Source organism: Lygodium microphyllum, chromosome 10 (assembly GCF_053477565.2).
Source record: "Lygodium microphyllum isolate KBCC chromosome 10, Lygodium_microphyllum_v1.1.10, whole genome shotgun sequence".
In the NCBI taxonomy this organism is placed as follows: domain Eukaryota; kingdom Viridiplantae; phylum Streptophyta; class Polypodiopsida; order Schizaeales; family Lygodiaceae; genus Lygodium; species Lygodium microphyllum.
Window position 1 is genome coordinate 150,916,270 of NC_141144.1, and position 24,182 is coordinate 150,940,451.

The window sequence follows — 24,182 nt, forward strand, 5'->3', positions numbered from 1 at the left end:
TTTACACACCGGTCACCATCTATGCACCTGATATTTCGTGAATCACATGTGAATGAAGGGATCCTACGGATGTTGATCGTTATTGACATAGTAATTATTATTTCAATACTTGATTAAACACAATCATTGATGCTATTATTTTTTTAAAAAACTAATAATTTTTTTAAAAAGTATATAATAAAACTAAAAGCAATACAAAACTTTAAAAAAGTAACTAATAAAACTGAAAGCATTACAAAACTTTTAAAAAATGGTTAATAAAACTAACACAAATTAGTAATAAAAAAGAGAGCTCGGGAATTGAACCCCTTCACCATTCTGTTGAGGCATGGCTCTACCCAGCTCTCTGTGGAAAGGGGGAAAGAGGAAAAATTTATTAGCACACCACCCCTCTTTCCACCTTCCCACCTGCAATGCAGATGCTACAGAAGTTTACTCACTATTGTCTTTGTCGTCGATCTTCTCCGCAAAGTCAGAATTACCAAAGATTGTTCTCACATTTGCGTTCTCCCTCTCTTGAAACATGGCTTGAGCAATGTTGTCTGTTCGAGATGCCCCTCCCTCCCCCCTCCTCCCCCCCCCCCCCGCCCCCCCAGGATGGCTTGCTTCCAGTGTTGGATCTGCTATTTGAGCTCTTTGTATTGCTTGCGTTGTACCTCTATTAGTTAGCATAGCAACCTTTGCTAATCCATTTCTCAAACTATTTTGATGGTCCATGTCTTAATGAGGTGCATAACTTTCTCTCTCAAGTCCCGTTGTCGCTTCACGTATCCATGTATCATGAAAAATATCTTCATGCACAATACATATACTATGTACTCGGGTAAGTTACTCATAAATATATGTGTGTATCACGTGGGTTCAAAATAAGGTATTTTGAAAATACCACTTTTATACATTTTTTACATACAGAAGGGTGTAATATAAAGGGGTTATTTATAGATTGAATAGAAAAGGGTTATGTTTTATTCAGGAAAATTTCACAAATAAGGATATTTATAAATAGGCCTTGAACGCACGTGATTTAGAGGATATACATATAGTAACTTCCTCAAGATTATGTAGAACAAGGCATGGTGCCACAATCTTCAAGATATTTTGTAAAAGCATGTCACATCTCTTCAACAATATACGAAATCGTAGTTTAAGGATGCCAAATGCTCTTTCAACTAGCATATGAGTACTTGATTGTATGTAGTTTCAATAATAACATTCTTGAGATAGTCCATCCTTACTACCCTTGAAATGACGAAGCATTCAAAAGCATTTAGGATAAGCACAATCGCCTAGTAGACAGTATTTTCCCAGAGCTTTGTTTGTGCATCATTTTTCTAGGTCTAAACGTTAAAAATATTCCAATCGTGCATAGAACCTACCCATCCAATATCATAGTCCCAAACAACACAATTACCTGCCACACTTATCTATAGAATAATTGAGTGAAAGCCCTAACTATTAAAATAATATTCATGGTTCTCTCTTGGGGCAATGATGGGTATATGACAACCATCTACTGCACCAACAATATACGGTATACCTTGAAGGGCTGAAATGCATCTGCATATTTTTGAATTTGTTGTGATGTTGGCCACTTTATGTACATACTATGCAATTATCTAGATGTAGTTAGTACATCGCAAAAGTCCAGAATAGCCAACTGTGTATACGAAGTTGAGACTCCGTACAAATAAACTATAAGTCCCAAATTTGAACCGCTCGTGAAGCGATGCAAAGCCACATAGACCCACTTCTCCAGAAGTATTGCTCTTCTATGATTCGTGTTCTTGTGTTACATTTGTAGTACTAACTTCGCGACAAGATATTCAAATGTACTCTTGATAGCTCGTAACCTGCTTTTAAACATTCTGTTTGAATAAATCCCCAAAAGCCCCTACTCCACAAAAGTTTGTGGTCTTGGATAGGCCCAGTATGAGTGTCGTTCGTACCTTCAATGTTGACCTGTCCTAGCTCGACATGTAACGTAACCTCAAGCCATGTACTCCATCAAAGTATGCCATTGCATACTATCATCGTCCTCATCATCCAAATCACTTAACAAATAGCTGAAACATTGTCATGACAACAACTACAACATCGATGACACACATTATCAAAAGACTTTTGTCATCCATTTACCTATCAAAAGATTTTACAAAACTTTATGAGACAATTGAAGAGAGATGTATACGTAAACTTAAAAATAAAAATTAAATTCTTTTTTCAAACTCATCTATTTTTGAAACCATCATACCTCTTTAAGACTTTTGATTACATCTAACAGACTAAATACAGAGGAGGTAAATGTATCCATGATAACGAGCTTGTGCTCTTCAAATGCTTTCTTTTCCTCTAAGTTTTATTTTTGGTTGGCTAACATTGATCGGGCGGTGCTAGCCATGTCACTGACACGTCCTGGATCATTGGAGATTGATGTAGTGTTGTCTTCTAGAGAAGACAACCCACCAATAAACGAGGCATTTGCATCACTAACAACATTGGCATGATTCCACATATATTCATCCACAAGATCATACCATTGACAAATGATCTTGCGATCATTGCCTGATATGGCATTGTAGGCCTTATCCTTTCTATATAACTCATAAATGCATCCCCAACATTTTTGGCCTTAGTGTAAATATATTCAAATGAGGTTATCAATGTATAATTAGATCTTATTCATCAATTTGGATGTGAAGTTGTACCTTGGTATGGTCAAGAAATTGTATCTAACTGTTGAGATATCGAGCTCCACTCGTGATATGCCAGGGTGACCATTGTGCATTTATGTCACTGACTTGTTAGCTGCAGATGCGGTTGGTACACTGCCCATGAATAATAGCTAGATGACAGCTATCCTTATTACTCTAGTTCGTGGCTCAGTTAGTATGCCACCTTAGTTAGTTGAGTTTGGTTTGAGACCCATATATAGGGTTCTTCTATTTCTTTGTACTAGAGTTCTTTTTGGCTTACACAACTAAGAAGAGGAAAACTGTTTTCAGCCTCCACCTTTGTGTATACTCCCCCATTGTGCAAGTGAGAAAGTTACAAGTGAGACTCCTTCCTTCTCTCCCACAATCTTGACATGGTATCAGAGCCTGGTTCCTGGTAAGGAGCTCAAGAAAGCAAACCAAGTTCGCGGTATTCTGATAAGAGGACCAGTGTTGCTTTCATTTTTCGAGTTTGGGAGCAAGTCTCTGCAGGTAGCACATCCGGAAAGTGCAAGAGGGCATTGTCTTAGATTGAGACGCCCTTCCTTGTGTAGCAAGAGAGCAGTATATGCTGCGGGAGGGGGCTTTAGCCCTTGGTTGCCCTATTTTTTTGATTTGAGGCCATTTCGGGGCCTGTTTTGGAGGCGAAAGTTTTCTACACGCACTCAGGAAAAGGCCCTGTTTTTTGCTGTGCGACCATTGTTCTACAGGTTGGTGAAAAGTTACCGTAGAAATTGCATCGTATGCCTGTGCACAGAGACATTGGGAGTTACAGAATCATCCTTGTTGCATGTTGATGCAAAATCGTCACTAAGAAGTGACTGTGTGGTCAAATACCACTTTCGTCAGTTTTACAGATTTGCCCTTGTGAGGCTGAAGTTGTGTTTTTTGCAGTGACAGAATTTTTTGCAGTGTTCTATAATGGCTCCTGATTCTCTTTCACAGATTGTCATTGAAAAGCTTGACAAGAACAACTTCCAAGCATGGAAGTTTAGAATGACGAATTTCCTTATGGGAAAAGGATATTGGGAATTCGTTGCAGGAAATGAAGAAGAATCAGTTCTCTTGATGTTCCCAATCAACAGCAAATGCAGGCATTTAAATGATGGCATGAGAGAGCCAGAAAAGTTATGTTCTGTCTATCTATCAGTATTTCAGACTCTATGATTGTGCATATTCAGGATGCAAGTACGCCAAAGGAGGCATGGGATACTTTGTCAAAACTATATAGCACAAATACGCAAGCTAGGAAAATGCAGCTCAAGGAAGAGTTGCACAATGTGCAAAGAGAAAGTATGAGCATCAATGACTACCACATGAAGGTAAAGAAGATTGCAGATGCACTTGCTTCCATTGGATCGCCAGTGGAAGATGATGATTTAGTTTCTGTGACCTTGAATGGTCTAGGAAAGGATTATGCATAGTTCCGAACATCCATTTCCGTCCATGAAATATTTTCTGATTTTGAGGAGTTGATTGCTCTTCTAATTTCTGAGGAGCAAAGAAATGGTGGTACATCTTCTTCAGGAGGAATTTCAAAAGAAGTTGTCTTCTACTCAAATGCTGGAAGAGGTAGAGGCAGCGGTAAAGGAGGCCGATCTGGAGGTCGTGGTAGAAATCAAAATATACGACAAATTCAAGAAAACCAGTCCTATGGAAGAGGACGTGGTAACTCTAGAGGAAGGGGGAGCCAAAGAGATCGTGGTGGATGGCAAAGAGGCCAAAATGCAAATAGCAATGTTGAATGCTACTACTATGGTAAAATGGGTCATATGGCTAAAGACTGCTATAAAAAGCAGAATGACATCATGAATGAAAAATTGCAACAAGGAAATTATGCATCTTCTAGTAGACAGGGTGACGATAGAAATGAGCATTTGTTTATGGTGCAGCACATGACCAATTCTGTGACAAGTGCAGAAGAAAGCAACGATGTGTGGTATGTTGACTCACGTGCATCAAACCACATGACAGGTCATGCAGAATGGATGCAGGATGCAAGGAAAATGGAAAAACCAGGATTTGTGGAGACTGATGATGATAATGCACATACTATTGTGCAGATTGGAAAAATTCATTTGTTTATGCAGGATGGGAAAAAGAAATACCTGTTGGATGTATTTCATGTCCCGAATATCACCAAGAACGTGGTTTCTGTTAGTCAAATGGTTGAGCAGGGCTTGCAGGTCAGATTTAATCCTCATGGATGCTTTGTTGAGGATATAAAAAATAAAGGTTGCTTGATAGCAAAAGGAAAGAAGAAGAGCAGAATGTTTATGTTGGATGCAGGCATGCCTGAATTGAGTGCAGCAATGTTTGCACATGGGACCGGTGTAGTTGCATATATTAATATCTGGCATAAACACATTGGTCATGTTAATGTACAGTGACTTAAATCAATGCAGGCCCAGAATATTATTACAGGATTGCCTAAATTCAAGGTTGCAGAAATGCATAAGGTATGTGAAGCCTGTCAATTTGGGAACCAGGCAAGGAAACCATTTCCTAGACATGTTCAAGAGAGTAAGAAGCCATTAGAATTAATCCACTCTGATGGGTGGACTACTAAAGCTACATCTATTGGAGGCTGTCATTATTTTGTCACTTTTATTGATGACTATAGCAGAAAAGTTTGGGTGTATTTTATGAAAAAGAAAAGTGAAGTGTTTGGGCATTTCAAAACTCTTAAAGCTATGGTTGAAAAAGAAATAGGCCTGCAAATAAAATGCCTAAGGTCAGATGGAGGGGGAGAGTACCTCTCAAATGAGTTTGCAAGGTTCCTACAGGAGCATGGCATAAAGCAGCAATATTCATGCAGTCATACCCCACAACAAAATGGAATTGCAGAAAGGAAAAACAGGCATTTTGGAGAGGTATCTCGTGCCATGCTCAACGAAAAAGACTTGCCAGATTTTTACTAGGCTGAAGCAGTTGTTACAGCAGTCTACATAATGAATAGGACTCCCACTGCAACAATACATGAGATGACTCCAGAGGAGAGGTATACTGGTAGAAAACCAGATATTTCTCATTTGAAGATTTTTGGTTGCATCGCCTATGTTCATGTGCCAGATGAGTTGAGATCCAAGTTGGATCCAAAAGCTGAGAAGTGCATCTTTATTGGTTACTCTCTGCAGAAAGGGTATAGATGCTATAACCCTTCTACTCGTAAGTTTACAGTGAGCAGAGATGTTGTTTTTTGATGAGATGAGTAGCTGGTATAAACCAGTAAATGTGATTGATGATGTAGATGCACATAATGGTAATACTGCACAGAATTCACAGCAGCAGTCACAAAATATTAGTGGATTTGGAGTGTCTTCTAGCAGTGATTCACATTCTTCGCCATGGACAGGCAGATTGAGATCAGGAGAATCTCCTCAAAATAATGCAGATAGTGGTATGCATGTTTCACGAAAAGGAAAAGAGAAGGTAGATCAGCCCATGTTTGATGTGAACACAGGTCACTCTTATGTGGATGGTGAATCCAGTGGCTCAGAACAGAGCATTGATGATGAGTTGGGTATTTCTTCTATTGTTACACCTGGAGCAAGGAAGACCAAGAATGTTTTGAGAGCACCTGGGAGTGAACCTACTTTGCGCAGGTCTACCAGAACTAGGTATCCTGTGGATAGGTTGAAATATGATGGATTTACAGCCATTCACTATGCCTATATGGTCAAAGTGATACAGAAACCTGAACCCACTTCTTTTGAGCAAGCCATGGGAAAAGAAAAATGGGAGAAAGCCATGGATGAAGAAATGGATGCCTTGGAAGCAAATGCTACATGGGAATCGGTACCTTTGCCTAAAGATAAGAATGCAATTGGTTGTAAGTGGGTTTATAAGGTGAAGCACAATGCAGATGGTTCTGTGAATAGATACAAGGCAAGATTAGTAGTCAAGGGGTATGCACAAATATATGGCATTGATTATGAAGAAACATTTAGTCCGATTGCAAGGATGGTAACCGTAAGAGCAGTCATGGCTATAGCTATATCAAAGGGATGGTCTTTACATCAGATGGATGTAAAGAATGCCTTCTTGCATGGTGACTTGCAAGAAGAGGTCTATATGGAGCAGCCACCAGGTTATGTACATGCTATTCATCCTGAGTTTGTTTGCAGGTTGAAGAAAGCCTTGTATGGCTTGAAGTAAGCACCTAGAGCATGGTCTAACAAGATAGGACAATATCTTGTCACTATTGGCTTTCAAATTTCCAAGGCAGATTTCTCACTTTATGTGAGAAAAACAGAGAAAGGTATTATGCTACTTGTCATTTATGTTGATGATTTGATTATAACAGGTGATAGTGATGAAGTTATCCTTCATGTGAAAATGCTATTGAAGCAGAAGTTTGAGATGAAGGATTTGGGAGACCTGCATTATTTCTTGGGCATTGAGGCGATTAGATCACCAAGTGGGATACGGCTCTTGTAGAGGCAGTATGGATTGGACATGCTGTCCAAATATGGGATGACATACTGTAAGCCTATTTTAGTTCCTTTGGAGCAGAATGTGAAGCTGAGCACAGGTGCAGGTGAGCTTCTGGAAGACCCTATTATGTACAGACGCATAGTAGGAAGTTTGATTTATATGACTATTACCAGGCCAGATTTGAGCTATGCTATTGGATTGGTAAGTCAGTTTATGTAGGCTCCAAGGAAACCCCATTTGGATGCGGCTAGATGCATACTCAGGTATGTGAAGTCCACATTGCAGTATAGACTATTTTATGAGACTGGGGTTTAGATATAGTTGCACGGATACACTGATGCTGATTGGGCTAGTAGTATTTCTGATAGACGATCTACTAGTGCATATATGTTCTCTTTTGGGAGTGTTGCAGTCACTTGGAGCAGCAAGAAACAACCTACAATTGCCTTGTCGAGCACAGAGGCTGAGTACAAGGGTGCAGCAATGGCTGCATGTGAGGTAGCTTGGTTGCATAAGCTACTTTATGATATGCATCAGCCTCCTACAGATGGGCCAATTGTCATTTATTGTGACAACATGAGTAGTATACACTTGCAAATAACCCAGTCTATCATGCTAGAACAAAGCACATTGAGGTGCATTATCACTATGTGCGGGAGAGGGTTTTACTAGGTCTTATTGATCTAGTTTATGTCAGCATAGAGGATTAGGTAGCTGACATATTTATGAAGGCATTGGGCGCAGAGAAGCTGCGCAAGTTTAGAGACCTGCTTGGTGTGTAGGAATTGGGATTGAGCTCGATGGGGAGTGTTGAGATATCGAGCTGCACTCGTGATATGCGAGGGTGACCGTTGTGCATTTATGTCACCGACTTGTTAGCTGTAGATGCGGTTTGTACACCGCCCATGAATAATAGCTAGATGACAGCTATCCTTATCTACTCTAGTTCGTGGCTCAGTTAGTATGCCACCTTAGTTAGTTGAGTTTGGTTTGAGACCCATATATAGGGTTCTTCTATTTCTCTGTACTAGAGTTCTTTTTGGCTTACACAACTAAGAAGAGGAAAACTGTTTTCAGCCTCCACCTTTGTGTGTATTCCCCCATTGTGCAAGTGAAAAAGCTACAAGTCAGACTCCTTCCTTCTCTCCCACAATCTTGACACTAACTACCAAAATATAAACTATAAAGTTAAAGTAGCCTTTACGGAAACAAACTACAATATGTCAAAACTTGTCAAGCAACTAGAATCCACATAGATTTTTACAAAAACATAATTTCCTTTGTGAATAGCTAATTTGAGCTTGGTGATACCAAGATGCCACCAATCTAATCCACATGTACACTTTTTCATATGCTTTTTTAGTTTAAACTTCTATTGCTTATGTCAAACAATTGTACCTAACTACTAAATTATGAACTATAAAGTTAAAGTAGCTTTAATGGAAACTAACTACAATATGTCAAAACTTGTCAAGCAACTAAAATCTACTTAGGTTTTTACAAAAACATAATTTACTTCGCAAATATGTACTTTGAGCTTGGCTATACCATGATTCCACCTATCTAATATTCTTGCATAACTTTATGAGACACATATTCTTGAAACAATAATGTACACATGTTTATGTATAGATGCTTAAAGTTTCATCTACTGATTATGTACACATGCCTAAAGATTTCTTAGGGAAGAGACTATGCCTATTTAGCTTCTTTACAACAATAATCTTTAGATAAATATAGGGGGTGTTTCATAATAGATCCACCATTGTTAGTTCACCACCTTATGAAGCTCCTTATTTCCAACATCAAATGGAGAAAAATAGATTTGAACCCAAAATCAAGAACTTAAACGTATGGATAGGATAGGCCCTTACACTACAAGGGATCGGGCTCATACCCGCGCTCCTAGCCGCACAAAATGACTTGGGAAAAGAAGTGTCGGGCCCGTGTAATAGCGCGTGTATCATCGCGGCCAGAGACATGCGTGTAAAAGCGCGTGTACAGTGACAGCCAGTCGCGCGAATACACGACCCCATACACGCGTTCTGCGCAGTTTTGCTGCAAATTTACACGCGAATCTAACAGACTATCCGCGCAAATATACGCGATTTTGACAGATGACACGCGCTTATACACGCGATCGCAGAGGGAAAAAAAAATCCAGAGAGTGCCTTTGGGTGCCTGGATGCTGTTTCAGCATCCAGCCACCCAAAGGCACTCTCTGGATTTTTTTTTGGTGCATTGCACCATAAAAAAAGAGCGATTTAGATTTCAAGACTCACTCTCTATGAATACACGATTCAATATTACTATCTAAAACTTAATACACGACTCAAGACTCACGATTCAATACATTGTCAATACATGATACATTTGTGTACAAGGGAGTCCATATGTCAAAATAGCCCATGGCTTTAATTAGGAACAAATATATACAAAGTCCAATAGGGAGCTAGGTGCAAAAAAGCCCATGGCTTCAGTTACAAAAAAATTTTGTACAACCACATCCTACAGTATTCTGAAAGCTAATCAGAGGATGATGAGGACCCTTTGCTCTCTCCATGATCAGAGGAGCTCGCATCGGTATGTTTCGATGAGTGGTGCTCGCCTCCACCAGGAGCAGTGGCACGAACATCAGCAGTGGCGGCTGGATCATCAGGGGCAGGAGCATCAGCAGCTTGTGCCTGTTCAAGAAATATACCGTATGTAAGTATACATATATATGCAATTAAATAAACCGAAATCATTCATTTAGAGTTTTCAAGTACCTATCGACCGTATGGTCTCATGGCCACGTCAAACTGCGCATCCGTAATACGTCCCTCGTTTCTGAAGATGGCCCACGTGTCACGTCTGCTATTGCGGCGAGCATACCCAGTCTCGTGGGCTGTGGGCCCTCTCCCCATAACCCGTCGCTATAACATAATCAAGATAGTTTGTAAGATCAAAACAATCATAGAATCAATGAATTTGGCAAACAATCAAATAAAGAGGCAAGTTACTTACAAACTCTGCCTCCCACGACTCGACGCCGCCAGATCCGAAATGCGACGATCCAATGGTCTCCATCTGGATCGGTCGTGCCTCCACATGCTGCCTGCTCTTCACGCCTCCCTCTGCGCGCTTCTTTGCCTCCTTCCACTCGCGTTTGTGGGCAGTGGCAGGTTTCTCACAAGGATAGCCACCCGCAGCTACATTCACCCCATCATCGTACGCGAGTTTCTTAAGGTGAGATCTTTTATTACTTAAGATCTCCCTTATTCGCGTCCTTCCCCATACATCCGAGAATGTCGCTCATGGGGGATTGGGGTACCGACTATGTACACTATCTAGGACCTCCCTAACTAACCGGCTATCCTGATCTTTAAATTTTACAAAATAGTTTCTATACATGTTTGAAACTACCCCCCACATATACTCCATCACCTCTTTCCCTCTCGCATCCATGACTACCCTGCCCCTATCCGTAACATCGTAGAAAATCTCTCCCTCCACCTCTCTCGCCTCCTCCGACTCCTCACTGTCTCCTCGTACATGCCTCCCTCCATGCCCTCTCTCACCGCGTGCCCTACTACCCCCCCCACCAAAGCACCCGCCGCATAATCCTCCACTCCCGCTCTCCCTACTGCGGCGTCGGCTCTCATCTGTACCGCGGGAGTAGCCATGACTAGGGGTGGCTGCACGTGACTGTGTACGTGACTGTGGCTGTGAGGGAGCACGTGATGGTGGCCGTGAGCCCTCACATGACGGTACAGAGGAGGGTGTGCGTGAGTGTGTCCGTGCAGGGGTGTGTCTCCTCGGTGAGCGTGTATGCGCAGGGGTACGTCTCGCCAGACTTGCAGGCGTAGACGGCAGTGGAGAGGCTTGTGTACTTGGGGGCGCGGTGTGACCTGGGAGTCTAGGAGGAGGATGGGCATACATATACTCTGTCAGCTCCACTGGATTAGGATGGCGCCCAAAATGGTTTATCATCTCCATCATCCAAGTAGCGTATGCCCACGGATCGGAGGAAGAGCCTGGATCCATGAAGAATCTGCAAAGCGTCGAAATTTCGCCTCAATGAACCAAGTAAAACATGCATATAAAAAATAAACATATCTCCTACAATATATCTCCTCAATATATCTCCTACAATATATAACCTACAACATATATCTACCATTCTAGAAAATAAACATATCTCTTACAATACCAAACATCGAATTAGTAGAAGATCATAAGCCAAAAGAAGAAGTTCATTTCGAATTAGTGACGAAATTCATGAAAAACAAAAACTCTTTCCTCTATCTTGACGGACATTGTCCATCAAGGGAGAAATGACTAAACACATACACAAGGGTTCCTTCTTCTCTCTTTCCTCTATCTTGATGGATGTCGTTTGTCAAGAAATAAATAGTTAAGCACATATACAATGTGTGTGAATTCTATCCTCTGTCGCTTTCAAGTACACATAGCACGGGTGGAAAGAAAGAAAGCGACAGATTTGCCAAAACAAACAAACGACAACCAACCTCTTTGAAAAGTCTTTGAAAAGTGAGTTCGTTGATTCTTGCTTCTCTCTCCCTTTCTGTGTTGTCTGCACCCTTTGCTTCTTTTGGGTAGTCCAAGAGGGAGAAAGAGGGCTTTTGAAAGAAAGAAAGCGACGCAGAAAGAAGAAGAAGAAGTGTTTTGAAAGAGGGCTTTTGAAAGAAAGAAAGCGGCGCGCGCGGTAGGTAAACGCGAAAAGCACGCGTGTAAAAGCGCGTGTAAAAGCGCAGCAGAATACATTGTAGACGCGCCTGTACACGCGACACAGAGCCTGTTTATACTTTTTTTAAAAACTGATTGTTCTTGTGTATCCATTGTTTTGTGCATAGGATGTGTATGATTTCACTAAAAACTGATCCTACTTCTGTATTGGTTATTTTGGACATAGCATGTCATCATCCTCTTCAAGCAGTTCTGGTGAGGATGAGACAATGCGTCATCGTGATCGCGACGTGTGGCTGGCACAAAGGATCAAGTGTACGTGTAATCGATGTCAAGGGTGCATTGTACGAGCGCGTCGAATTACATTGAATCACATCTCGATGTATGGAGAATGGATTCAAACAGGTTTAGAGGTGAGAAGATGTGAATTGAAAGTATTAAAATAACTCATGGTGTGCAAATTAATGGAGCGCGTTGTAATATATATACTGTGATTGAAGCAGGATGCAGTACCACACCCTAACATGGTGCCATACGCACGGCGAGAGCATGCAAAGCGTCGACGAGATGATGCTGGAGCTTCGGGATCTGTTGTCGGAGATGAGTGGGAAAGGGATGACAATAGCCCTGCACCCCACGAAGTTGTGGAAGAGGAAGTGTTTGATAACATGGTGCGGAATCTTTTTAGGGATGATCGCAAAGGTGTGGACGACAATGATATGGAACAAGAGCATCTCTACAACGCTTCATCGACACCGGTTTTTGAAGGGTGCACATTCTCTATTTTACGTGCTTCACTTGAACTGCTCAATATACAATCAGTTTATGGATGGAGCAATGCAAGTCTTGACGTATTATTGAAGTAAGCATTGTAACTTGCAAATTTCAGTTAGTGGTTTTTGGTTTACAGTATAGGGTTTAGGGTTATGGGCTAATTGATGATATTGGATGCAGGCTATTATCAAACATGCTTCCAAAGGGGAATAGACTACCCACCTCAAGAGACAAAGCGAGGCGCTATGTGACATCTCTTGGAGGATTGGATTATGATCGCATACATGCATGTGTCAATGATTGCATTCTCTTTCGTGGGACGCATAAGGAGGCTCGACAGTGTCCCACTTGTGGTGAAGCAAGGTATAGAACAGATGTGAAGAGTTTTGATGTACCTCGTAAAGTCTTGCGACACTTTCCTATAATTCCTCGCATCAAACACATGTTCAAGTGCAAATCCATAGCAGAGCTCATGTCATGGCATTCCTCGCATCGATCGGATGATGGCATGTGGAGAATTCCTGCAGACACTCCTGCTTGGAAGCATATTGAAGATGAGTGGCCCAGCTTTAAAACAGAGCCCAGAAACTTGAGACTTGGCCTAGGTATGGATGGAGTGAATCCGTTTGGTTTCAAGAGCACCGCATACAGCGTGTGGCCGGTTGTGTTGGTGAATTACAACCTTCCACCATCAATGGCGATCAAGAAGGGACATCTTATGTTATCCCTTCTGATTCCAGGGAAACATAAAGTCAAGCATATGGATGTTTATCTTGAACCGTTGATTGATGAGTTGGAGGAACTATGGAGAGGTGTTGCGGTAGTGGACATTAGTAGGCCTCCCTCCTCTCGACACTTCGACTTAAAAGCAGTGTTGATGTGGACAATGCATGACTTTCCAGGATACAACGATTGTTCTGGTAAGAATTCTAACTACCTCCCGACTCTAATACTACTAGCTATATCAATTATAACTATTGACTTTATTATTCTAACTTTTTTTTTTATTTTAACAGGTTTGAGGACATCGGGTAAACATGCATGTCCTATATGTGGCCCTTCATTGGTACATGAGTATGCTGATGGTTTGTGTAAGACCATATTCGATAATCATCATCGATTTCTCCCATCAGATCACCCTAAATATGCTCCTAGTAAGAGGAACATTCATCCACAGACACTTCGTGCAAAAGATTGGAAGCATATTTGGGAGTCTTCAAATGTTCTTCCTCCAGATGGCATGAACAGGTACATCTCCATTGTTTTCAATCTTGTTTTGTGTAGTCTCTAAAGTTGGAATAAAGATGACAGTCTGCAATCCCTTGTGTAGGTACTCCATTTTTTTCCGGCTACCATATTGGACCCATCTCAAGATCAACCATCTTCTTGATCCCATGCACATCTTCAAGAATGTGGGATCTAGTATTTGGGAACATGTTATTGGTAAAAGAGACAATGTTAGCGTACGGGAGGACTTGCAGGTCGCAGGACGTATGCGTCAAGCTTGGCCACGAGAGGAGGGTGGGCACGTTCGTCTTCCGCCTGCTCCCTGGATTATATCAAAGAAGGAGGAGAAGCAGGTAAAGCAAGCCATCACCACTTTGCGTACTCCCACTGGATGCATGAGATCGTTGAAGGGAGCGTTTACAACCACTAAGAAAAGAGGGGTTGAGCAACTACATGGGTTGAAGTCCCACGATTGGCACAAGATGCTCCAAGTAAGTGTTTTCCAATTATTGTAGGTTGAAATTAAATTTTGTAATGCCCTAACCCAAATATACATGTGCTCTTATGTGCGCAGTTCATACTACCTACTAGCATCGACCATTGTGCAGACAGGAGTTTGAAAAGATGTATTTATAAGATGGGCGAGCTTGTGAGGTATGTAAATCCCATGTAAGATCACCCTTCATTATACCTTGCAAAATGAATGTGCATGAGGTATAACGTACTGTGCATTTATTTTTTAGATATGTTAGTTCCAAAGCAATTGATCCAGCCACATTGGATGATGCGCGTGTTATGGCAGTGGAGGTGGTTTGTATGGTAGAGGAGACTTTTCCGCGAACCATTCTCACAAGTCAACTACATCTCATTGTGCATTTAGTGGATGAAATTGCTTTATGTGGCACTGTGCATGCCCGTTGGATGTTCTTCCTAGAGCGCTTCATGAAGACCTTAAAAGACTTTGTGAGGCAAAGTGCAAGGCCCGAAGGAAGCATGGCTGAGGGTTGGTTGATACAAGAGTCTCTTGTATATATATCAGAATTTCTTGATCAGGTGGATAGCTCTTTGCCGCGACTATGGAGCAATGAAGAGGACTTGAGGATGACGTCTATTGTGCCTCAAGGAAAAGGACAGAGCAAAGTAATTGAGAGAACATTGATTGATGATCTTAATTTCACTTGCATCCTTAATAGTGATGTGATGAGCAGATGGGTTACAAGATACGAGGATGCAAAGACAAAAAGGCAAGCAGACAGAGCTCTCTTTCGGAGGCAACATGGCTCTCGTAAGGCGTACCCTAAGCATCTAGCAACACTTCCGAATGATATTCATGTTGATTGGTTGCATGAGGAAATGGAGAGAGCAGAGAGAGATGAGGGGCTGCATATCACGGCGGAAGAATGGGAGTATGCACGAGGATGCATGTTAAAGGTACATAGAACAAATGTAAATTTGCATTCTTTGTAAGTGATTGGCTTTTCATATTTATTCACATTAATTGCTTACATAGATATTGCTTATATTTTGGTCCAGTGCACTATGTTCAATGCTATATGGTGTGAAGACAAGCATTTTCGAACACAAAGAATAGATGAAAAGAGGAATACACAAGATTGCGGTGTCATTAGTAGCTTTGAGGGAGCCAATGGAAAAATTGATGATTATTGTGGCACAATCCAAGACATATACAGACTTGACTTTCGCCACTTCTTTGTGTATGTTTTGGATGTCAAATGGCAAATGAACGTGGTGGAAAAAGGGCCTAACGCAACGATAAAACGCCATGCAAGTGGCTACGTAACTATTGACTCTACAAAGTTTTGGCAAACAAAGAAAGATAGGCTCGTATTGCCACAACAATGTGAGCAGGTATGCATTTTTTTACAAATGTGTTTCATGTACATATATATCTAAGCTCACGCACCCCTTGACTTTTGATATGCTAATTAATTAATGAATTATGTGTATTTGAGCAGGTTATCTATCTGCCAATGGTGCATGACAGTAAATGGTGGTATGTCATCCCTATTGCACCACGTTCCAAAGTAATGTATAATACATTCACTGATATGGAGCATATGGAGGATGTGGCAAGCCGCAAAGAAGATGATGTCGAACATGCCAATGTAGATGATCATGATAATGAGGATGAGTGTGCCATTTCTCATGATCATGAGGATGACCCTTCCATTGAGGATGATGGTGATGATGATGAGAATGATCAAGGCATCGGTACCATTATCAATGGGCAAAATAGCGATAGTAGAATAAATTTAATCGTAGCCTTACAAATTGATCAAATGGATATTGATGTTGATCGTTTGGCAAGGATGGATCTTATTGAAGATGAGATCGAACCCTAACCAATCCATCACTGTATTGTTCCAAATTCATGACATTTCTATTGTATACTTTGTCTTTCAATAACCATATGAAGATATATTTTTCAATATATTACGTTGTTGTAAGTGCATGTAGTGGGATTTTGTAATGGTTTGTAAACACTGCAATGCACAATGACATTTTTAAAACTTAATGGTTTTCTGTTTTGAAAAGAAATGGATTTCTGTAGTTAGGCTCTGTGTCGCGTGTAACAGAGCGTGTATTATGACAGACTTAACGCGCAAATACACGCGCCCACACATGCAATTATACACGCGCTGTTACATGCATGTATACACGCGCCCGAGTATTGCTGTAAGTATAAACGACCATACACGCGCCCGTAACTTTTCGCGTGTAATGGACGCGTGTATGGCGGCATTGTGTTGTAGTGTTATTTAAAACATAATGATGCATAAGAACTCCTCTATCATGATGCACAAGAACTCTTCTACCATGATACATAGGAGCTCCTTATTTTCAAGACCTAACAAAGAACAAATATATTTAAACCCAAATTCAATAACTTCAATGTACGCTTCCTCTATCTGCATGATGCATAGAAGCTCCTTATTTTCAAGACCAAGTAGAGAATAAATAGATTTAAACCCAAATACAGGAACTCTAGTGTATGCCCCCCTCTATCATGATGCATAAGGGCTCCTCTATCATAATGAATAGGAGCTCCTTATTTTCAAGAGCTAACAACAGATAATAAATAGATTTAAACCCAAATTCAGAAACTTCAACGTATACCTCCTCTATCATGATGCATAGAAGCTCTTTATTTTCAAGACCAAACAAATAATAAATAGATTCAAACCCAAATTTAGGAACTTCAGTGTATGCCCCTATCATGATGCATAAGAACTCATGTACCATGATGCATAGAAGCTCCTTATTTTTGAGAGAAAAAAAAGAATAAATAGATTTAATAAACTTGAATTCAGAAAATTTAGTGTATACCTCCTCTATCATGATGCATAGAAGCTCCTTATTTTTGGACCAAAATAGAGAATAAATAGATTCAAACCCAATTTTAGGAACTTTAGTGTATGCCTCTATCATGATGCATAAGAACTCTTGTATCATGATGCATAGAAGCTCCTTATTTTCAAGAGAAAATAGAGAATAAATAGATTGAATAAACCAAATTTCATAAAATTGAGCATATGCCTCCTCTATCATGATGCATAGAAGCTTCTTATTTTCAAGACCAAACAGAGAATAAATAGATTCAAACCCAAATTCAGGAGCTTCAACATATGCCCCTATCATGATGCATACGAACTCCTATACCATGATGCATAGAAGCTCCTTATTTTCAAGAGCATTCATCCTAAACAATCTAGTAAGTTGCACTAGTAGAGAAAGACCCACTAGTAGAGAAAGTTGTTGGATTTTTGAAGTTGCACTAGATTTTGAGTTGGCATTCCATCCTAAACAATCTAGTAAGTTCATAGATCTATTTCTTAAGGGTTTGATGATAAAAGGATGTCATGCATTCATAGAGTTTTATAATTTAATTGGGAGAAATTGGGATTGCTATGCATGTTAGAAGATATTTATGACTTGGGTGTTTGATCCAAATGAATTGTTGCTTATGCACATGCTTGGTGAGTTGATGATTAGAGGGGTATTTAATTTGGGGGTTATATATTTGTGACCCATCTAGGGGATGAGCAAGTTTAGATGGGGTGGATGTCATGACACTGTCGCATAGAAAATGTATGGGAGTTTGTGAAAGCCGCTCGCCATAGGGATGCTTTGTGAGATGGGAGCAAAGAATACTGAAGAGTACTCAACACAAGATAATTACCAAAAGAAGCACTACTAGCCATGGTGGCACTGTCGCATGGGATTCGCGCGGGGGGGTTCGTGAAAGTCGCTCGCTGTAGGGATGCTAAGCAAGATGGGAACACAATATAAATTCATGGATGTATACTTGTTGTACATGTTGTGGACCAAAAATTAAGAAGATGTTTTGATTGTAGTTAAAAATGATTGGGAATAAAGTGAAGGCAAAGAGATTATGCAGCACCTTCCCTTCTTACGAGCTGCTTTTGTACTGATAACTTCTCACGGCATTTGACTTTGATAGCAGATAATTGAAGGCTAAATCTTGAAGTATTAAAGATTCAGAATGTATTTGGAGGCTCAAGCCTTCCTGGATACATCGAATATGCTCTTCAAGAGAGTGAAAAGAAAGAACAAGTCATCATCTTATTGAAGAAGCCTTGTCTCTCCGTCTTCGACTTCTGTTCGGTCTCGTCGTTGTTCATCTTCCTCACAAATCTACAGCAAGCGGTCCTTCAATCCAACTCCCTTTTTATGATTGTCAACTTTGTTAAGATCGTAGTAAGGTTCTTCTCATGCTTATTGATAGCATGTTGATAAAATGATTAGCCCCATGATTGTATACTGCCTGTCGCATGAGTCTGTGCTTCGTCAGGACTCCTCCGATGCTTCTTCCGCCTCATCCACCGAGTTCGCCCTCCTCTTGTCCTTTCGGTTTTGTCAGCGTCGTCAAAGCTAACACATTGTCACCTTCTTCTTCTTGCTCCTGCCATTGCAGCAACGACGTCTTTACCTTCTTCTCTCCTCTTTCCCCTTTGTATTGTCGCAGGCCGTACGTCGCTCCTCAGTCTGCTGCCTTTCATGTTCTTCTGCTTCGTTCCGTTCCTCCTCTTCGACTGTAGGTCGTCGTTGTCGGCTTCTCCTCGCCACCTTCGAATCTTCCATCTTCAGCTGCTACTTTTACATCATCTTCCGTGTTGTCGCTCCGTTCCGTCCGAACTCCCCGACCTCTTCGTTCAGCACCTTCGTCCGCCACCTCTAATTGTTAAAATTGATCCTAGAACTGCAAATATAGTCAAAGGTATATATAGGCTAAAGCTAGTGCTATAGGGCCCCATGGTCCGAGGTTTATGTTGATCTAAATCAAGAATCCATTGAGCATCTGTTCAATGGAGAGGGTGAAACAACCGATGGCGATGGCCATGAGCAGAAAGAACAAGAGGACCATACGGCAGACCGTTCCCAGAGAGGCCACTATTGGAGCAGGCCTCCACCAATGCCAGGCCTTTGAGGCCTTTCCTCCGATATGTGCTTGACGTAGCTGCGGGCCCTGAGGCCGCGGTTGACCTTATGTTTCTTGATAATGACTGGCAGGTTCACATCCTCCTCCCTCTCGGAAAATGTAGCAACAGGCGACAATAAGAACACAGCTGAGGCGTTGGTGATGGTGTCTTGATCCCTCCACTCATCGCAGCGCAGAAGCAGCGCAGCTCCTCCTTGAGGCTTGCATACATGGACGACTGCATCTCTTCTTCTGTCTTCAACTCATCATTCCCCTTCAATTGCCTCCTCATGCCTTCGTTTGTCTTCCGTCGTGCCTGATGATCCCCCTCATTACCCTGCATTTATATAGCTTCTCTTCGGCTTTCTGACAATTCTGGTTCGGAGCTCTTTCCTCTAGAAAAACATTCGTTCCCATCATTAGTACTTACGTCAGTTAGGTGGCGATCAAAAGCTTTTAACTTTTTCACCACCCTGCTTATTAATGTCGTCATAGTTGAAAATATAGTAGAATCTATAGTTGCGATCAAAAGCTTTTAGCTTTTTCACCACCCCGCTTATTAATGCCGTCATAGTTGAAAATATAGTAAAATCTATAGTTGCAACTCCCAATTCTCCTTCAACCTTATATGTACGCTGTCTCTCATTCTCCATCTTCTCCCTTAGTGAATTGTACGCTGTCTCTCATTCTCCATCTTCTCCCTTAGTGAATTGGCATTAACATGGAAATGTTTCATCTTCCAAGCTTTTGTAAAATTCGATTCAAAGCTTTCTAGCTTTGCTTGTTGATTCCTTACAAGAGTTTCCAATAAGAGTTTTGAGAGGCCGCCCATTTAAAGGCATATTGTGGGCCTGTTTAGAAGCATCCGATCCTTTTGGAAAGAGAATCTAGGAGTGTATATGTGCTATCAGAGTCAAAATCTACAAGATTGGAGCATTAGACATGGAACACGCAAGGCATTGTGAAGGAGCAGTTACACCCGGATGAGTTGAACCAAAAGTGTGGTTTGTTGTAAACTTCAACTTATATCCTTGACTCAGTAGACAAAGGCTCAATGGCATTTTCCTTAGCAATTGTTTCTCATTAAAAGAGTATATGTAAATGTTGCAATTTAGTATCCTCAATGCGATCTCTCTCACACAATAGGAAGTAGACTTGAATGAAACATTGCTATGCCTCTCTCCACATAACTGGTTTTTCTTATCAACAATAAGTAACAATCCAGAACCTCTTTCATGAAAAGCATAAAGCTGCAGTGACACAACTGCCATTAAAGAAGCCTATTCCCTCACCGTCTAAGGTTTTGAGTTCTACATTGCCTATGCGGCTGATTGCACAAACTTTGAAGGGTCCAAGGCCTCGAGATTTCATTTTCTGTTTATGTCCCTTAATGGAGTAGACGAGTACTAAGTCGCCCTGTTCAAAGTCGCGCTGTTTGACATGCTTGTCAAACCAACTCTTGCGACGGGCCTTCTCACATATAAGTGCATGGGTGGCTAGAAGAGGGGTTTCTGATAGGCATTCACCTTGACCAGGCGTTGCGTCCATGCCTCCTTCCCTTCCCATCGTTCTTGAAGGGCTATTCTCAGGCTAGGAACAATGAATTCTAAGGGTAGGATTGTTTCTGTTCCATAGGTTAGCCTGAATGGGGTTTGACCGAGAGTCGTTTTATAAGCTGTACGATAAGCCCACAAAGCTGCCATAAGCTTGTTGTCCCAGTCGCTGCGTGAGGCTGAGACTACTTTAGTCAAGACATTGACGAGAATCTTATTCGTGGATTTTGCCTGACCGTTCACTTGAGGGTAGTATGGTGATGATTTGCGATGGATAATGAGAAAGGTGGACAGGAGATGCGCTATCACTTCATTGATGAAGTGCGTGCCCTGGTCAGTGACTAGTTCGATGGGGCAGCCGAATCGCATGATCACCTGCTCCCATAACAACTTGGCAATCAACCTAGAGTCGTTTTTATGTGTGGCTCTTACCTCTGCCCATTTCGTGAGGTAATCCGTGGCCACAATGATGTACTTGGCTTGTGAGTACTGCGCCGCAGGAGTGATGGGTCCTATGAAGTCGATTTTCTATTTTTCGAAGGGTTGTCAAGCAATAATTGGGGTCAACTCCATCTGGTCCTTGTGAATCGAGACTTTTGTCCGTTGACACTCGTCACAATGCTTGACGAATTGCGTGGCATTGCGAAAAAGCATGGCCCACAATAATTGAGACTGCAACACCTTCCCTGCTATCATGTCTTTGCTAAAGTGTCCTCCCTCAATGCCATTGTGTGCCTCCGAGAGCACATCATACATCTCATTCTCATACACGCATCTATGCAGCAATCCGTCTTGCCCTAGCCTATAGAGTTGGCCTGCAATCGGCTGATAGGGCTGGATCTTAAGGATCAAGCGCCTAAGTCAGGCCTTTTCTATTGGTCGCTCAGGTAGTCCGTGCTCAAGCACTTGGACTATGTCGTCCGCCCAATATGGCATTAGATCAGCCTTAAATAAATCTCTCTCGCTCGACAGGTGGAATAGATGGGCGTCGGGTAACTCATCAACGATGCCTTGTCCAGTGGTTTCCCCCATGGGAATGCGTGATATATGGTCAGCCATATAGTGCTGTTTTCCTTTCCGCACAACCACTGATAAATCGAATTCCAAGAGCAGAAGGAGCCATCGAGCTATGTGTCATGTAGCACAAGGTTTGTTTACTAAATAGAGCAGTGCTTGATGGTCCACGAAAAAGATGAAGGGTGTGGCCAATAGATAATGCCGGAATTTCTTCACAGGAAACACTATGGCTAATCCCTCTCTTTCTGTTGTCGAGTAGTTCATTTCCATCTCAGTGAGTTGTCTGCTAGCAAAGCTCACTAGATAATCTAAGTTGTGCTCACCGGGTTGGCACAACACTGCCCCCATGGTAAACTTAGAAGCATCGATGTGCACGTGGAAGGTAATGGTCCAATCTGGGGCTCGTACAATTGGTACTGTTGTTAAAGCCTTCTTCAATTCTTCGTACGCTCGTTGGCATGCCTCAGTCCACTCGAAGACAATCAGCAGCTTGTACAATGGTCTATCGATCAGCACATAGTTCAGTACAAACCGCCGATAGTACCCTATATGGCCTAAGAAACATTGAACTCCCTTGTAATTAATTGGGGGTGGAAGGTCAACAATAACCCTAACGTTCGAGAAGTCAGTGGCAATGCCGCTCTTTGACACCACGTGTCCTAAGATGCATCCGTGCTTTACTCAAAACTGACACTTCAAGGGGTTCAAGGAGAGACGATATAAGCGACACCGTTCAAAGACTGCGCGGAGTTTGTCTAAGTGTTCGATCCAGGTCAAATGGACACATAGGTCGTCGACAAAGACTTCTAACTCCTTACAAAACATGTCCTTAAAGATGGTGCACATGAGGCGTTGGAAAGTGGCAGGGGCATTAGTCAACCCGAAGGGCATGACTATGTAAGCAAAGATGCCCCACTCAGTGGCGAAGGCGGTCTTGTGCCTGTCCGCGTAGGATGCACTTGCACCTGATTCTACCCTGAGAAGCCGTCCAAAAAACTGTAGGCTTCCTTGCCTGCCACCCTCTCAAGCAAGTTCTCGGTGTATGGCAACAGATAGTTGTCCCTCTTCATAGCAGCATTCACCTTCTTATAATTGACACACACTCGGATTTTTCCGTTCTTTTTCATCACGTTGACTATGGGTGATACCTAGTTTGTGTGCTCAATTTCATAAATGAATTCTTCTCTCATCAACTTGTCAATTTTCTCTTTGATAGCATGAGTGTGTTTTGGATTCATAGGATACGGTCTCTGCTTGACCGGCGTTGCGTCTGGCGTCATGGGTATGTTGTGAGTCACAACACTCGAATCTACCCCGTTGAGCTCTTCCAAGGACCAGGCGAATACGTCTATGTACTCTCGCAAGAGAGCGACAAGACTCGTTTCTTCTTCCTCAGTCAAGTCGTCGGCAATGAAGACTGGTTGGGGTGTTTCCCCTTCCTGGGCCAGATTCACCTCCTTGACCTTGGCTGGTCCCTCGATTGGTTCGTTGGTTTGTCCTTGACGTTTGGAACCTAACAGCACTACCACCCTATCCCCCTTTTTGAATTTCATGAAGCGCTTAGGGAGGTCCTGCAGTTTTTGCTGTTCTTCCATTCATGCATCCCTGGGATATTTTACCTTTTCCTGCCTTAATCGTCTGCGCCTCAGGTGGACAGGCAGGTCCCCCTTTGTGCGTCTAGTCGTGGCTGGTCTAGGGATTTCTGGATCATTGTCCGAACTAACCTCCGACTCAGAGTCGAACTCCCCGTCTTTGCTAGAAGAGGTAGTCTCCCCTGGTGGGCATAGTTCAGATGGTGATTCTGTCCTAAGGACTGGCGTCATCCCTAGCTGGGCTAAGCCTGCTCGCTCAAGGTCTATGGCTCCTACGTGTTCCAACTAAGCACGGTCACATTCCATGCGCATGACCCCTCGCTCTATCCTAAAGATATTTCTTTTCTGCGGCTTGGAGTCTGCTCGTATTTGCTCTATTTCTAGTCCTTCAGTGTTGTATTCTACGGTATCTACTTCACCCTCCGTTCCATCACTGAAGGATTGGCAGTCTTCGTATTCGTTGTTAGTATCCCCTTTATCAAACTGCTCGTCATCTCCTAGGGCTTGATACACCTCTTGTCATTGGTCCGGGAGTAGGGCCCAGTTATACATGAGGTTTAAGTCATGCACTCTGGTCCATCGCCACTTGGATTCACCTAAGAGATCCTAGAGTGATTTGAAGTTTGCAGCTGAGTTGCCAGCTAGCTTGTCTGTCAAGTATTCCAGCATCTCCTGGAGTTCCCTTTTGTTAGTTGGGACTTGGAAGTTGACAGGCCTAGGC